General features: G+C 38.9%; 1 protein-coding gene across 5 annotated transcripts in view; it reads right to left on the bottom strand.

Moving 5' to 3' along the window:
* The window catches only part of GREB1L (GREB1 like retinoic acid receptor coactivator), a 283415-nt gene that overhangs the window by 215627 nt on the left and 50152 nt on the right, over positions 1-17636 (bottom strand). The gene's annotated exons all lie outside the window — the stretch shown is intronic.

A 17636-nucleotide genomic window follows, 5' to 3' on the forward strand; every position in this document is an offset into this window, starting at 1 on the left:
CTTCTCTTCTCTTCTCTTCTCTTCTCTTCTCTTCTCTTCTCTTCTCTCTCTCTCTCTATTTTTTTTATGCACTAACTTAAGTTTCTTCTTCCTTCTAGACAATTTATCCAACTCTCTGTCCATTCTGAAATAAATATGGGCTTAATCTTTCAAACACAAGGCACTACATGACTTTCTGGGCTCTGCCTCAGATAAATTTCCTGATGACAGGGCCCCTCTACACCTTCCGTCTTGTCCACCGGAGACCAAAACTGCCTTCAGAATCAGGGCTTTTTGGAAGACACTCCCCTTGCAGCTTCCCCTAAATTCCCCTAAATACCCTGAGAGCAGGTACCACCATCTTCTGCTCATCATTTGTAAGCCAACATATTCAGACAGGAAACCCCTGGTCTAGATTTGCACTGTCTATTGTAACCTCTAGGTATTGTGTCACTAAAATAAAATTAAATTAAAAATTTAGTTCCTCAGTTTTATAAGCCACAAATCAAATGTTCAATAGCCACAAAAAGTAATGAGTACTGTATAGAGCATTTCCATCATCATAGAAAGTTCTATTGAACAGATTAGAGTCTAGATTAGCATTTCTCAACCTTGGAACTATTAATGTTTGGGGCCAGAGGAGTCTTCATGGGGGCGGGGGGCTTTTCTGTGCATTGTAGGCTGTTTAGCAGCATCCCTGGCCTCTACGCACTGATGCCAGTAGCACTCTCCCGTTTGTGACAACCAAAAATGTCTCCAGATGTTCCCAGACTCTGGTTTAGATGAAACCACACAACTACCGATCATGTTTTGTTCACCCACAAAGAAAGAGCAAGATAAGTCAAGAAAAAAAAAAGAGTTGAGAAACACTTGGAACAGGAGGTAGAGTAACAAAAGGAGACTAGAGAGTAAAAGGTTTCCACAAAACCCTTGCACAGCCTATCACAACTTTTTCATCACAAGTCAGAGGAGCATGCAACTCTTGGTCTTGGGATTGTGAGTTTGAGCCCCATGTTAGGTATAGAGAGTACTTACAAATAAAATCTTAAAAACAAAACAAAACAAGCCCTAGTCCTTCAGGAAGGTGCAGTGAGTTTCCTTCTGGTGCCCCTATGGCACTTGGAATTTACTCAAACTAGGTCATCATAGGGTACAAAGCCCCCATCCCATCCCCAGAAATATCCAGAAGAACAGTGGCTGTCATGTAAATTGCTGATGTCTCCTGTTAGGAACACAAGGTACAGGGCTGCCAGAACATCATCACATGATGATGTTAAAGATGACCACAAGGCCTTACTAACTACACAGGGTCACTCACATACATTCCTCCCCAGCACAGGACAGGAGTGCCACATCCTTCTTGACCTGCCTAATTCTGTGTCTTCTGACCCTTCCAGCTCTTCTGGGTTATTAGGCATGCAGGGAAAAATTACTACAACCTGAGGTTCTAGTGGAAACAACTCAATTACACAAAGCAAATTTTCCCAAAATGCCCCAAAAGTCACCAGACTTCTACAGTGAAGAAAAATTTTAAAGACAATTGCCCAAATCCATTTAATCATACACTCCTTCTTCTGAAGTGCTCCCAACCAAATATGTTGTACCCAATGCTAACATAAAGAAAAGACTTATACTCTACTGAAATCTTCTGTCTCTTTCCAGAAGGGTTTCCTTGACACTCTACAAGATTCCAGTCAGAGAGATGAAGGCACAAAAGAGGTCCTGTTATAGGCTCAGGAAATAGTCATGCTTGAAAATCACAGAGGTCACTGTACAGAACTAAAGAGTTGGGAAGTAAGAACAGAACAGGTCAGGACCGAGCATCAGGCACGACCAGACAGGCTGGTGATTTTATACTTTCTTATCAAGCTCTCAAGTATTTAATAGTAAATACACAGTTAAAATAGAGATACATAGTAACAAAGATCAAACAGTGTTCACCTCTATATTTGCCTCAGATTCATATACCATGTCTGGTTTATAGCAGCTATTCAATAAATGTTGATTGAATACTGAATAAGATAAAGGAGAAGCTTGTCTACCTCACATGATAGATCCCCCAGAAGGCAGACCTTTTCTTTTATTTTGTGTCTGCTCCACTGACTACTTAGGTGATCTCTGTATAGTATGTAATTGGTCAAAAATAGTTGCTAGTATCCAAAATCTAAGAAATGATAGCATTTGCATCAGACAGGGTCCCAACAGTAAACCAATGGCACATTCAAATAAGGATAATTTCCAGAGACTTATTTAAAAGGACAATTTGCAAAGCGATGGATCCATGTAGGGGAACTACAAGGGATACAGCTGTAATTTGGGGTTGGTAGCAGAACTGTTACCACTCCTAAGGGAAAAGAGAGGAAGGATTGATTACAGGAACCCAAAAGGAGAAAAGTCATATAGTGAAGAACCATGACCTTAGGTCGAGGGGCACAGGCAGCCCAAGGCAACCCCACAAGGAGGGAACCAGGAGAATAATTAGCCTGACCTCATTCTCCTCCCTCCCTTGAATCTCCTGCTGGGACTCTGCCATTGGCGGAAGTCAGAGGGCACAGGAGCCCCTGTGTAGCCCTCACAGGCAGCCTCCTGGGTAGAAAGAGGGAGGGTAGAGAAGGGTGGAGAGGAGATCAGAAGGGGCAATAGGTGATTGCTATCCCTGCACTGGTAGTGTTTGGAAATCTTTAAGATGCCAATTCATGATCAATTTATCCATGATCTCATGAGAAAGAATCACTTTTAAATTCATTATTGATGGTTAAAATCTGAATGTTAGGATTACTGCACTAATTTAAAAATAAGATTTCATCTGGGTCAAAATCAAATCCCAATTAAAAGGAAAGTTAAGCTCAAATTACAGAGATATTACACCTGAATTCTGCCAGACCTGAAGTTCAGCCACAACTTTAGACTCCCGGGAAAAGACGAAAATGGTGGTTCTTCCCACCAGGGGAATTGATCAAAGGATTATTGTACTGCTGCATATAACTAAAGCATCTCTTATTAGAGAACACAGCAGAAGTCAGTATTTGGGGTTTTGCCAGTGGAATGGAGGGAGGGAATCCAAAATTCCTAAAGGAAAAATTACTACCATGCAGAATAGACATTTGAAGACTAGGAAATTTATAAAGAAAGTCAGTGAGAAAAGCTCATCTTTACCATATTTTAATTTTGATGAGTCTATATGGCCTGTGGCCTACTGACATTTATTATCAAAATACAGCAAAGCAAAGAAAAATATCTCTGTTTTTTCCTGTCTTAATTATAGGCATACATCCAATTAATTATACTTGATTTGCAGAGATTTACATTCACAAAATAAATATGTATTTGTTATCTATATATTTATCAATTCCTGGAAAATAACTAAATATTCAGAACATGTACAATTAAATTTATTGCTGTTTACCAGACTCAATCTAGAATTTGATGTTTTCTTTCTTGAGAGAGACATATGCATGGCTATTGCTTGTTCAGTGCAAGCTGTTCTCATCATAATGAGTACTTACCACAATTTCAGACTCTTATCTACAAGGAGTACGCTTTGTACTGTTGTTCAAGCATACAACACTCACACCAAGTTACAAACAAAAGATATGCACAGCTGATAAATGATGTCCAGTTTATATGAACAGATACTGCAAGAAGGAAAGCCAACTGACTGTGATTGCCAATCTCTTCTGCCTTGTTCCAGATTACTAGAATAATTGGAAGAGAAAGCCATTCCCTTGCCTTTGGGCCACTTAATTACCATGAAAATATGACACAAACATTCTCACTAAAATATAATACATAATGATTTAGTAGCTTATATTCTTCATGGGCCTAAATATTCTTATTCACTAATTCAACCATTAAATATTTTTTAAATTAACTCCTTTTTTTTTAAAAAAAAGTTTATTTATTTATTTAGAGAGAGAGAGAGAGCACACACAAGCCGGAGAAAGGGGAAAAGAGGGAGAAAGAATCCCAAGCAGGCTCCACACCGTCAGCAGAGAGTCCAATGCAGGCCAAACTCAGAAACCATGCGGTCATGACCCAAGAGGAAATCAAGAGTCAGATGCTTAACCCACTGAAACACCCAGGTACCTCACAATAATAAATATTTATTGAGCACATACTGCGCATATCAGACAATGTTACACATACTGAGGATACATCAACAAACAAGACAGATAAGGGGTTCCTGCCCTTGTGGAGCTTACATTCTAAGGGAGAGGGTGAACTACAATAAATAGGTAAATAAATAAGAACTTCAGATAATAATTTTTGCTGGGAATAAAATAAAATAGGTAGTGGGATGAAGAGTAACAGGGGAGAGAGGTACATAATTTAGATGAGATGTTCAAGAAGGCCTCTCTGAGAAGTTGACATTTTAGGTAAAGCTTGAATAGTAGGAAGGAGTCAGTCATGTGAAGACCCGGGGAAAGAGCATTCCAGGACAGAGAAGAGCTGAGGTAAAAGCCCTGAGGTGGGAATAGGCTGGGGATGCCTGAGGAATAGTAAGAAGGTCAGTATGTAAGAGGAAAGTGATAGGAGATAAGACAGCAGAGGTAGCCAGAAACCAGACCATGCTGGGCCTTGCAAAGGCAAGGAATTTGGATTTTTTTTCAGAGTGATGGGAAGTTGCTGTAGGCTTTTGAGACAGGGAGGATCTGATCTCTGCCTTAAAAGAATCACTCTGACTCTGAATAGAGAAGAGATTGTAGGAGGGAGAAGGCCATTGCAGATCACTCAAGTAAGAGAAGATGGTAGCTGCAACCATGATGGGGAAAATATTATGTGGGAAGATGAGTACAGACTGGGGACCTATTCTAGAGATATTCCTGCCAGCAGATTGAAAGAGGGGATATGTTCTAAGAAAGAAAAAAAATTAAAAAAAAACTCCTAGGTTTTTGACTTGAGCAACTAGTCATTTTTATAAACTGAAGGGGTAAAAATGGGAGAAAGGAGGTATAAAGTTGGTGGGGTGGTTATGTTAAAAAAAAATCAAGAGTTGCATTTTGTATATATAATATTTGAGATACCTATTTAGATATTCAAATGGAAATATAAAGTAGACAGTTGTTATCTATTTTTCTGGAGTTCTGGGGAAAGGTCAGACACACTTTTTAATTTTTTTTTCATTTTTATTATTTTTATAAATGTTTACTTATTTTTGAGGGAGAGGGAGCATGAGCCAGGGAGAGGCAGAGAGGGGGACAGAGGATCCAAAGCTGGCTCTGCGTTGACAGCAGCAAGCCCCATGTGGGGCTTGAAATCCCAAACAGTGAGATCATGACCTGAGCCAAAGTCAGATGCCTAACCACTCAGGAGCCCCGATACTTTTTTTTTTTTTAATCCTAAATGAAAAATGTTATTGGAAACATACAGGCAAGGGCACCTGGGTGGCTTAGTCAGTTAAGCGTCCAGGTTTTGGTTTCAGCTCAGGTCATGATCTCACAGTTCATGAATTCGAGCCCCATGTCTGGTTCTGCTGACAGTGCAGATCCTGCTTGCATTCTGTCTCTGCCTCTCTTTCTGCCCTTCCCCTGCTCCCTCTCTCTCTCTCTCACTCTGCCTTTCCCCCTCTCATGCTCTCTCTCTGTCTCTGTCTCTCTCTCAAAATGAGTAAACTTTAAAAAACAAAAAAGAAGCATACACTGGAGAAGTGGGGATTGTGTGTTCAAATTTATAGGCTATTGTGCTGAAGTGCTGGGAAAAAAAAAAAGACAAGATGATGTGAAGTAGTCATCATAAAACCAAAAACCAAAATATCACCTTTGATTTGTTTGCTTGATGCTCCTACCAACTTAGCTCAAGTATTCCACCAAAACTATATGCCTGATAATTATTTGTTGCAGAGAACTACCACAGTGAGGAAAACAGTAATCCAGGCTTAGCTAATGAAGATTTGAAATACTTGACTGAGTCAGAACCAGATGCACTAGTTTGCTAGCTCAAGCCTGAACACAATAGTGGCTCACAGATGATATCTATGAAGTGGCATGCAGGAAAGGTCTATCAGTCCTGCTACATCAAAAGAAGACCAAATTCTATGAGGAGCAACTGACTCAAAGGTGTTAATAATGCTCCCCCTACCCCTTTGGCGGGGGAGTTATAGGTCAACAGAATTTCATAGAAATGTAAACATCTTCTAACTGGTCATTTCTCCACAGTCTCCTGGTTGATTGGCTCTTACTCCATAATTCACTGATCCACTATGAAAAGAAAGAAGCGAAAAGCATTTCAGCTCTCTTAAGAGGAACTCTGAAGTCTCAGTAAGTATTTCTTACAAATTGTACAATCAAACAGATTCAAATAAAAACCAAAAATGCTGAATATAGTAGACATGCAAATATCAAGAATTTTTCCTTGGGCTGGTTTCTTTACAGTAAGGTCTAAATTCACAAAACCCGTTTGTAAGGACAATAGGGCAGGAAGTGGCAAAGTCATAATCAGTGACCTCAGATCTTTTTGAAGTGCAAAGAAGCAAAGTCACAGCCTACAGGGTAAAACTAACATCACACCTTCAAATCAGTAAGTGAAGAGAGAAAATCATTAACAGCTAACCTATTTTTAGTGAGAATTTCAAAACCAATTAGAAAGCCTCTGAAAAATAGTTTAGTTATTAAAATAGTTTAATAGTTTAGTCCTTTTATTTTAAATAAATTTCAGAATTTAAAAACTCCCACAGAACAGTAATTTCCATTGGAAACCTTTTTTTCTATTTTTAGTTTAATTCTGAGAGATAATTTGGTGGTTTCTGTATGAGTCTAATACATGACAATACCTGCAAGTTTTACCTTCAAGGTATCCAGGTGATGGCCTAGACTTCAAGCACACACTGCATTCAAAAAGGCTTGGCCACACAGATGAAAAGTGATCATTAAAATCCTGTGAATAGAAAACTTCCATCTCTTTGAAAAAGCCTAACACTACAATTCATTCCAAAGACTTTCTTTGGGTGGTGAGGTATGTTTCTTCTGATCTACTCCCCTCCTTTCCCAGAAATAATTGTTCATCTTAGACCTTAGTCTGTTTTTCCTTAGTTTCAACAGACTTATACCCACATATGGAGGAGAGAAGGTTAAAAGAAGAAGAAGAAAAAGGAAGAAAGTAAAGGCCATCAATGCTCACTTTAATATGCCAGAGTTAAGAAGTGGTTAATGCTGCCAGAAGTTTCTAGTCTACCAGGGCATCTTAGCCTATCTTCTTGCAGCTTCTTTCTCTTATCTCTCCTTCTGTCTCCTCCCTTTAGCAACTTCCTCCCAGCCCCAGCCTCTGTGCCACCAGTGGCCACACCATGCAAAAGCAGACCAAAAATTAAATTGTGGATATGTTTCAACAATCTTAATAGATTAGTGAGCATATTAGAACTGGCCATTTTAAAGATTTGGCAATTGGTGTGAACCAAGCTAAGTAAGTATTCTAAATTAGTGACTGCTCATTCAACAAATGTGAAAACAAGATGTGTTGTTTTTTCTAATCAGGTATCACAGCCAGCCATAAAAGACTGATAGGATTTAACTAAAACCAGGTAATCAAACTACGTCCCATGAACCATTCCTAGGCTTTCAGTAGAAAAAAGTGACCGTAGGAGACCTAATTAATATTTCAGTTCTACCACTTCTAGGCTCTCTCCTAAAATGTCACCAGTGCCTGGGATTCTAGAACATGAAAGAGTTCAGACAACTCCAATACTTTCAACTTATTAGCCTAAAGTTCTTTGTGAACAATGCATACTCAGGTAACATTTGCTAAAAGAGGTGGTTGGGCTCTCAGGGGAATCTCCTATGAACTAAAATGTCTGTGTCAAAGACAGCCTCTTGGAGGTTAGTTTTGCAGGCTTCCCTTCCAGGATACCAGCACCTCAAGTAAAGCCACCAAGGATGTGCTTGCTTCCTCCTGTTAAGTTCTACAAAGCAAACTAAATAACCTGTCGTCACCAACACTCCAACAATGCACACAGATAAGGGAGGTCAAAATTCCTTTAAGAACCAATAAAATAAATGGCAAATTTATCTCAATTACACTAAATGATTCTTAGGCAATCTGCAAGCACATTTACATTTTCTTTTCCAAACAGCATTCTGCCAGATATCACTCTCCAAATGCCAGCAAATGGACAGCATCATGCATACTGAGTTAAACGCAGGCTCTCCATTCCAAACATAAAGACAATACAGGAAAAACTCAAGCATCCTTTAAGCATACATTAGACCTGACTAGGTCTTGGGTAACCCTTACAGTGCCAGCAGGGCCTCCCTGAAAATAAGCTAGAGAATAATTTTCTAAAAGCAAGAGCCTAATTGTAGGATAATGTGGTAACATGACCTTATTCAAATAGGTAGCCTTCTTCCTCCCTACTCATGGATGTTGTGTGTTGGGGTGAGGGGTAATATTTCAAGAAAAAAGAGAAGAGGAAAAAATAGATAACAGCAAGAACGCAGTGAAAATAGCACACAAAAGAAGTTTTCCACACCAGTTTTGTATAATGTCTGGCATGTAGGTGAACATATCAGTTGGAAATATGTTCCATTCTTTCTGCTTATTTTGGACTGATTTTATAGAACAAAACAATGTAATTACATCAAAGCATCTGCGAAGATAAAATCTAGGGAGTTTTCAAAACCAGAGAATGTTTGGAGAGGGGGAAGGGAAGAGGACAAGGTAACAGAAGCTAGAGCAGGATAAAACAGAGTTACAAAACTGGCTTTTGAATGAAAGAAAATAGGAGCATAAAGTATTTATAAGCATCTTCGTTCATACTATTTCTTCCTAAATCAATTAAAACATTGGCTTATGGTAGATTTTATACCACAGTGAAACTCTTGACAACTTCAAAATCAACTTCATGTTTGGGTTCCATTCTTTCAGGTGATGAATAGTGAGAAACCAGTGAAGGAATGTCACTTGAAGTCAGTCATTTATCATGAACCAAAATGGCTAAGTGCCCCATAAACTGCAATGATCCATTTCCTATTAGCATCCCACAACAGAAGGCAGCCTCATCTGCATTAACAACTTTTATGACCTCCGTAGGCAGAGAGGCTAATGTTAGGAAATGGGTTATTTTTGTTCTGTTATAAATGTTCATTATTACACCATAAAAAATTCTTCAAGGATATAAACTACTGATTGATTCATTAAGGAATTCTTTAAAAAGGTTTTCCCCATCTTGGGATTTTTTTTTTTTTTAATTTCATTTTGGTATCTTGGTATAGCAGCTTCACTCTTTTTGGTCAAGCTCTAGATGGTTTTCTATATGTAATGCACACATTTTTCCCATAATGTCAAGTATCATGATTAACTAGAATTAAAATAATTTCCCCCTCCCCCCAAAATTCAGGTGACACAATTTTTCGGCGTTCCAAGTTTCAAAATATAAATATGGCTTTTGAATTTGGGCAAGAAAATTCCAAGAAAAGGCATGAAAAAGCATGTCACAATTTGAAGCTAAACAAAATTGTTAAAGCACTTCCATTCAATAGACTTTCCATAAAATACACTCTGTTTAACTATGTTAGTGGGTCATATCCAGTAGTCACATGACTACTGACACTCTTGACTATAAACATGGCCAGGAACCTACAACAAATGGTATCACTTTCAAACAGAAAGAAAAAAGAAAAGGAAACCCAAATGGCAAGATGAGAAAAGCAACTAAGGAAAAATAGGCACCATATAAAAAGATTACAAAACCAGGGATATATACTAGGATACTATACTTCTATAATTTTTTAAAACCTCCTCTTTTGAAATGAATCACTAAAAATACAGAAAGATTCCAACATTTATCTAATAGTACTATTTTAGCTTAATTTTAAACTACAGAATATAGTTTAAAATGCACACTGCATGTTTACATATTTTGGAAGACTCTTTAGCCTTTTTTTTTTTTTTCTGAAGAAACATCAACAAATTTGGAAAACAAAGAAGTATATGGCAAATTATTTTTAATTGTTCATATTCAATTACGAGCACCCATGAAAACAGATGTTTCATAAAGTCACAAATTCCCAGAAAAAACAAAGTAGAATTAGACATGGTCCATGTCCTCAAGGAGCTTATATTTTGTTTAGAGGGACAGGATACATTCATAAATACACATTCATAAATGAGAAAAATAAAATCAACCCTAAGTGAGTTGCTAGAAAAGAAGTACACACTACAGTACTTTTCAAGTATCAGGACTAAAAAATACACTTGTTGACTCATTAGAGAGAATTTTAGAAAATGAGAGGGAGAAAGAGAACAAGCCATAAACTGGCGTTACAAGGAGGAATTCATGGAAGGGAGCAACTTAAGCTTGGCCTTGAAGAATAAGCAATTTATTGCACCAATAATTTAAACATTTTTTTCACAAAATTATTCCTAGAATATCCAGGTTCCCCCATAAGTATTGTCCCAAATCAAATGTATGGCTCTGAGTCCCCCAATTATAGCAAGTCTTTCATACTTGGACTTTTAACCTCTCCATTTCCTGAAATCCTCCCTGGCTGCCTATTCACCAAATGATGACCATCATTGTTTTCCTTTCTCCTTTGAAATCACTACTAACCCTCAAGTCAGATGATCCCACCCACCAAGAACTAGGGGATCCTGCAGAGTGAGGGCTGAATGTTTATGACCTTATTTATGCCAAGTAGATTTTAATCATCAGAAACTTTCCTCAAGCTTTGGGAGAATGCCCCACAAGAAAAAATGGAAACACAACAAAAAGTTACAAGGTGTCTCCAAAAAGGTACGAAAGAATCTTTGTAGTTCTTTCCAAGCTCTGAAGATTTGGGGATGGGTTTTAAAGTGTTATTCAAATTCCTAAACATAACCACACTCTTTACTCTTGTCCACTGTCACCTTGCATGTGAATTGTTGCAGTTGTCCTCTGTCCTCTTACCCCAGAGCACCCCTTCCCAGTCCATTCTATAGGTCTCTCTCAGGAAAATCTTCCTAGAACAAAAGGAGGTACACAAAACATCCTTTGATAAAAAATCTTCAGGGCATCTCCCTCTACTGACAGAGTACAGTCCAGCACTAGCTGGTGATTCCCTGCCTTTTTTCCCTCAAGGCACCCAGAGAAAATTCAAGAGTATTTGTGAAACACATTACAGATAACCAGAGGAGACTTCTTGCCAACAAGAAGTATAAGCTTCCCTAATGGCTTGAGGGGAAAGCAACATCACTGCCCACCTATAATTCATTCCTAGCCCAGCACAGGGGCTGGGAAAATCTGGTTAGGTAATCTGCCACCTTCAACCGTATTTCTCACATTTTCTCTACAGCAGTATTTGTCAAACTTTACTGTGCATAGGGCCACCAGGGCTCCTGTAAAAATGTGAATTCCAATTCCCTGAGATTCATTCAGCATTTCTAACTAGCCTCCAGGTGGGGCAGGGTATGCTGGTTTGATGAGCACACTCAGAGTAAAGAGATTGTTGCAATGGTCTTCCATGGCAGCTGTACATTAAAATCACCTGTAAAACTTTAAAAAAATCTGGATGCCTAGGCTACCTCTCAGCTCAATCAGAATCTTTAGGGGAGTTTTTAAAGTTTTCCTTGCGATTTCTTTTCAAGTTTACTTAATTTTTTTAGTAATCTCCACAGCCAATGTGGGTCTCGAACTCACAACCCTGAGATCAAAGGTCACATACTCTTCCAACTGAGCCAGCCAGGAGCCCCTTCTCCATGTGATCTTAATCTGCCACCAGGGTTGCATTTTCTGTTTCAGCCAAACCATTCTTCCATGATTCCCTCTACTCCCTACCTTTGCCCAGGCAGTATTCCACATACAGACCACCCCTTCTCTGCTCAGGTAAGTTCTGCCCTTCTTGTAAGACCTGACGCCAGTCCCTCTTCCCCTGTGAAGCTGTCTCCACCCCTGGATATTGGCTATATCCTCTCAGATCCTCTAGTACTGCCTGTTCTATTCCTTAGTCTCTGTCCTGTGTTAGCAGTGGAGGGTGTGCCCCTTGAAGCAGATGCTATTTATTACACTTCTTATTCTCCAGGCCTGGCAAGTATAAATGTTAGCTACACCTTGCTATGACGTTGAGATGGACTTTTAGGGAAATTCAGCAAGTAACATCAAGTGAGTTCTTTCGAGTCTAAAAGGAAACAAAACAAAACAAAACAAAAACGTCCTTGCAGATCACAAGTACCTCCTCAGCCAGGAAGGGGTATTTTCAGGACATGACCATGCCTGCCAAACAGGTGCAGAGATCTAGCTCCTCTTGGTTAAGAAAAGCAAAGCCTCTACCGAGTCACTAAGATTCACTTTGAGGAAAGGGCAAAAAGGAAGAAAGAAGTAGGAGCCCAGGGTCATGACCTTTAGGGTAAGATGTGGAGAGGCTCAAATAACAAGCCATTTCCAACCTTCCCCACGGAAGGAAGAATTCTCTGGGCATGATGGTCATAGGAGCTCATTCAAATTTGGGCATGAATGGACTGGGTCCTCCAATTTAACTAATTCCCTAACCACCCCATTTTACGATATAAAAGGCTCCTAGTGCCATAAATATACTGAAAAAGAAGGGAAATTGTCAAGACAGCTATTTCCAAAACCCAAGCTTGTGAAATGCTTAGATATACAAACAAAATACATATGTTATAACATCAGTCTCTTAGCCAGAAAAAAATGTTAAATATGAAATCAGAATATTAAAGAAAAAATTTGTAGAAGACTTATAGTGTGGTCTGAATGAATCATGGAAGGCATACCCAAGGAAATGCATCACAATTTCAAACTAAGAAAAATTTAAATTGTGAAATGTAGAGTCATTGATGGAGAGGATTGATCTCTGAAATCAAATAAGCCTGATTCAAATCCTAGCTCTTTCCATTCACTCTGTGTCCTCAGGCAAATTCCTTTACCTTTGTACGGCTCAGTTTTCTGTGAAATGAGGATCGTAATGGCAATTTTTGTATCTATTTTAAATGATAAATGTGGTAGCTTCTCTAACAATGTATACAACAAAATAAATGCCAAAAATGTTAAATCTGTTCTTAATCTGTTCAATTACACCTTTGCCATAGGGGCTATGTCATGTTGTGGTAACATTACAGTAACCTACATTTAGACCCTACCAAGCCACACACCTTTTCTTGAACTTGTATACACATTTTTAATGCCTCAATGTTTTTGCAGACTATGCCTTTTGCCTAGAATGAACCCACTCAACTTCGCCTCATCCTCTGACAAAATAATAATTATTGTTATTACTATTATTTTTATTTTGTTTTTAAGTCTCATTTTTCATGCTCCCTCCCCTTCCCTGGGTGTTTTCTCTAGTGTCTCTACCACCAGAGGCTGTGTTTTGAGCTTCTAGAACACTTTATTGAGCTTCTAGAACCTGTGTTGGAGCCACATCACACCATGTATTGTGAGCACTTGTGTTTCTTTCTCTCATTTGTGAATTTCTAGAGCAGTGCTATCTAATGTGATAGCCATTAGCCTCATATGCCACTATTAATGTTTAATCAAAAATAAATAAAAATTAAAATTTAGTTCCTCAGTCTCATGAGCCACATTTCAAGTGTTTGAGATGCACATGTGGCTACTCTTGTATTGGACTACACAAAATATTGTCATTATCACAGAATGTTCTATTGAATAGCACTGTTCAATCTCTTGGGCAGGGACCATGTCTTATTCATTCCTAGAGCCTAGCACTCACTAAAGTGTTTACAAATGAATGACAATATAGACTAATTCAGTCACATTTATACACACTCCTTTGGCTGAATGAGAAAGATGAACTATTCATTATTGTTTAAACCTACAAGAGAAAATACATACAAAATGCCTAGCATGAAGGTCATCACAAGGCAGGCAGTGAATAAAAGGTGCTTAATCATACAGGCAAATTGGTTGAAAAGTCCTACTCCCTACCCTCCAATAATTCCTAATTATTCTGCCAGAATATCTTTAAAGAGATTTTAATCTAAGGACTGTCATGACAATGGTTAAATGGTCAGTTCTATTTGGTCGTTTGGTTGCATCTTACTTGCCTGGTCATGCCAAGTCTATCTTTTCTATAATCTCAGAACCAGAGCATATCCCCCTAACGTGAGAGCATGAAAATCTGCGCTGCAGTATTTCTGGTAGACTCAGTCAAGGCCAGAGGCACGGCCAACAAAAAACAATATTTCTCCTAAGGCCAAACCAGAGCTGCAAAACCACTCCTACTATGGATCCTGTCTTCTTCTCAATGACTTCCCTGGCCCCTCTTTATTCTTCCCCCACCCTAAGCAAAGACTGCTGAGATACCCAATTACTAAACCGCCTCTGTGTCATGCTGCCACTCAATCCAGTGTTGGTTGCCTCTTCCCCAGTCCCTTCTAGAATCACTCAGCACAAGTCTAAACCCTATAAAAAGATTTTTGTCTTCCTGGATGCCCATAGTCCTGCTGCTGCGATCTCTCCCTTGCTGCATCAAGTTACTAAATCTATGATTACAGTAGCATTCGCACAGTCTTTCCCTATGACCAAGCTTTAGGTCCTATCCTGTAACAACATTCATTTCACTCCATAAAATTTTCCATAGCAGAAAGTTACAGAATGTATTTGGCTTTGATTTTTTATTTAAAAAAAACCATGTTTTTCAATTCAGCCATAAAAAGGAATGAAATATTGATATATGCTCCAAATGGATGAACTTTGAAAACATTATACTCAGTGAAAGAAGCCAGATACAAAAGGTTACAGACCATATAAATCCATTTATATAAAGTGTCCAAAATAGGCAAATCCATAAAGATAGAAGATATGAGAGGCTGGTAGGAGGCAGGAGTGGAGAGTGACTGTTAATGGAAATGGGGTTTCCTTGTGGGGTGGTGAAAATGTTCTGGAATTACACTGTGGTAATGGTTGTACAACTTCATGAATATATGAAAGGCCACTGAAAAGATTAATTTTATGGCACGTAAATTATATCTCAATTTAAAAAAGAACTAAAGTTATTTCCTTTAACTGGGAGTACAGTTTTCTGTACAAGTTTCAGAGCCACCAAGGGAAAGCCTCTTAAAGGAAGTTCATTAAACTTATTTGGAGAGAGTTACATTTTTAAAATTTATTTTTAATGTTTTTGTTTATTTTTGAGAGGGAGAGACAGTGTGCGAGGTGGGGAGGAGCAGAGAGAGAGGGAGACACAGAATCTGGCAGGCTCCAGGCTCTGAGCTGTCAGCACAGAGCCCAATGTGGTGCTCAAACCCATGGACTGGGAGATCATAACCTGAGCTGAAGTTGGACACTCAACTGACTGAGCCATCCAGGCACCCCTGGAGAGAGTTACTTATTGACCCTAGTGGCATCTAACAAGATTTCCCAAGTAAATCATTCTACTTTGTCTCTATTCATATCACACCTAGAGTTTGTTTTCTTCTCATTCTGTTGTTTCCATTGTGCCTTTAAAAATTTTGCCTTAAAACTTCCCTAGCAGAAATGCGTATCAAAACTACAATGAGATATCACCTCACACCTGTCACAATGGCTAATATCAAAAACACGAGAAATAACAAGTGTTGTCAAGGATATGGAGAAAAAGAAACGCTTGTGCACTGTTGGTAAAATTACAAATCGGTGCAGCCACTGTGGAAAACAGTATGGTGGCTCCCCGAAGGATTAAAAATAGACCTACCCTTCAATCCAGTAATTGCACTATTAGGTATTTACCAAAAAAATACAAAACACTAATTCAAAGGGACACATGCACCCCTGTGTTTATAGCAGCATTATTTACAATAGGCATAGAATGGCACCATTAACTGATAATGTGGACAACCAGCACTGGGCAAAGCATTTTTATGGAAATGACAGCTTTCTAGAGAAATCTAGTGTAAAGAAATGGTTTTTGAGACTGCTGTGGGCAAGGAAATCAGTAAAAAACAAAGACTTTTCTACTTTTCTATGATTTGTAATTAAGACTCTCAAGCAGCAGATAACCCCACACAGAAGGCTTGAGAGTCAGTGGTGTGGAACGCAAAGACGGTTCAACCCAGATCATGACAGAGAATGTTCTCTGGCTACTCAGGGCTATCACCAGCTTCAAAGAAGAGAAACCGAAAATAACATCAAAATCTATCCTGGGTACTCTATAGTTCATATTATAGAAACATTTAGAGTAAACCACGTAGACCAGTGATTCTCACTTCACAGTATGGGTTCTGTTATTCTCAACAAATCTTTCAGACTTTTGGTGTCATTACATAGAAATATCTGCATACATGGGGGTGTGGTTGTTTCAGGGCCCCCAGAAATTCCATACCTCACCCCCAAAAGTAGTCTATACTTAATTTATTCTCTTTCTTTCTTAAATTTTTTTTAACATTTATTTTTGAGACAGAGACAGACAGAACATGAACGGGGGAGGGTCAGAGAGAGAGGGAGACACAGAATCGGAAGCAGGCTCCAGGCTCCGAGCCATCAGCCCAGAGCCTGACGCAGGGCTCAAACTCACGGACCGCGAGATCGTGACCTGAGTCGAAGTCGGACACTCAACTGACTGAGCTACCCAGGCGCCCCACTCTTTCTTTAAGGTTTTAGTCCCCAGTAAGATGCATGAATTCAGTTTTAAAAGGGAAGCATAGGGAACCAGCTTCTTCACCTGCTTCACAGTTTTGTCTCAGGTTCATTGATTCATGATTTCAGTATGTTGTTTAATACAAAGCCATCATATTCACAGCATCTTCGAGTAACATGGGTTCCACCCTTCTTTCCTTCTTTAGCAATATAAAGGAATAAACAAAGTCTAAAAATGTTATGGGTTCTCAGCCTAAATATACACTGAGTACCTGGTATTGCACCAGGTGTTGGGAACACAAAAGAGAAAAAGAACCTACTCTGTAATGGTAAAACAGACATGTACCCACCAGGGAAATACCTCAGATGTCCCTACAATGGGGGTAAACTGTGTCAGAGAAGCCTTCACCACAGAGCAACGCTGGAGCTGTACTAAGTCAGGCTTTCCTCAGGCAAACAGACCTGTGAAAGTAGGAGCAGAGAGCTCTTTCCAGGCCAGCAGAGGGGAGAGTGTGTGCGAAGTCACTGAGACATGAGAATGCTTGGGTTTCAAGAACAAGGGGGGCAAGTCCTCAGTGTAGCTAGGACATAGCCTGGGGGGTGGGAGAAAAGATGAAACAGGGCCAGATTATGATGTATGATCACCTGGCTGAAGAACAGGATAGAATATTAGGCTAAAATTCATTTTTAATGACAATGGAGTGATAGAACTCATTGAGAAAATACATTGTTTGGCTGGAAAAAAAATCCTACAACAAGACAAATGTCGCTCATTATAAAGCACTTTCAAAAGGGAAAGTCTCTTTATATGAATGGCAGCTATAAATGTTGACTTATATAGGGTTGCTAAGCATTGCATGCCCTGAGCCTAGTAAAGCTTCACCATAAACTTGAGAGATGTTCTATTTTAACTGGATTTTTTTTTTTGGCAAATAAATAAATAAATAAATAATCCGAATCACAATTTAGCAAGAGAAATAGAGCCATCTGCCCAGTAGTTAAGGATCAGATAAGCACTTACATAAGCTACAATTTTTTAAAGGAACAACATTTACATTAGATGAATGTGATATCAAGGTAAAACAAACGGGCTCAAATATGAAAAGACAATGTATACATTTCATACAAAATATAAGCAACTGATCTGACAAATAAAAGCTAA

This window comes from Herpailurus yagouaroundi, unplaced genomic scaffold (genome assembly GCF_014898765.1).
Source record: "Herpailurus yagouaroundi ecotype Mexico unplaced genomic scaffold, PumYag 142, whole genome shotgun sequence".
NCBI lineage: Eukaryota > Metazoa > Chordata > Mammalia > Carnivora > Felidae > Herpailurus > Herpailurus yagouaroundi.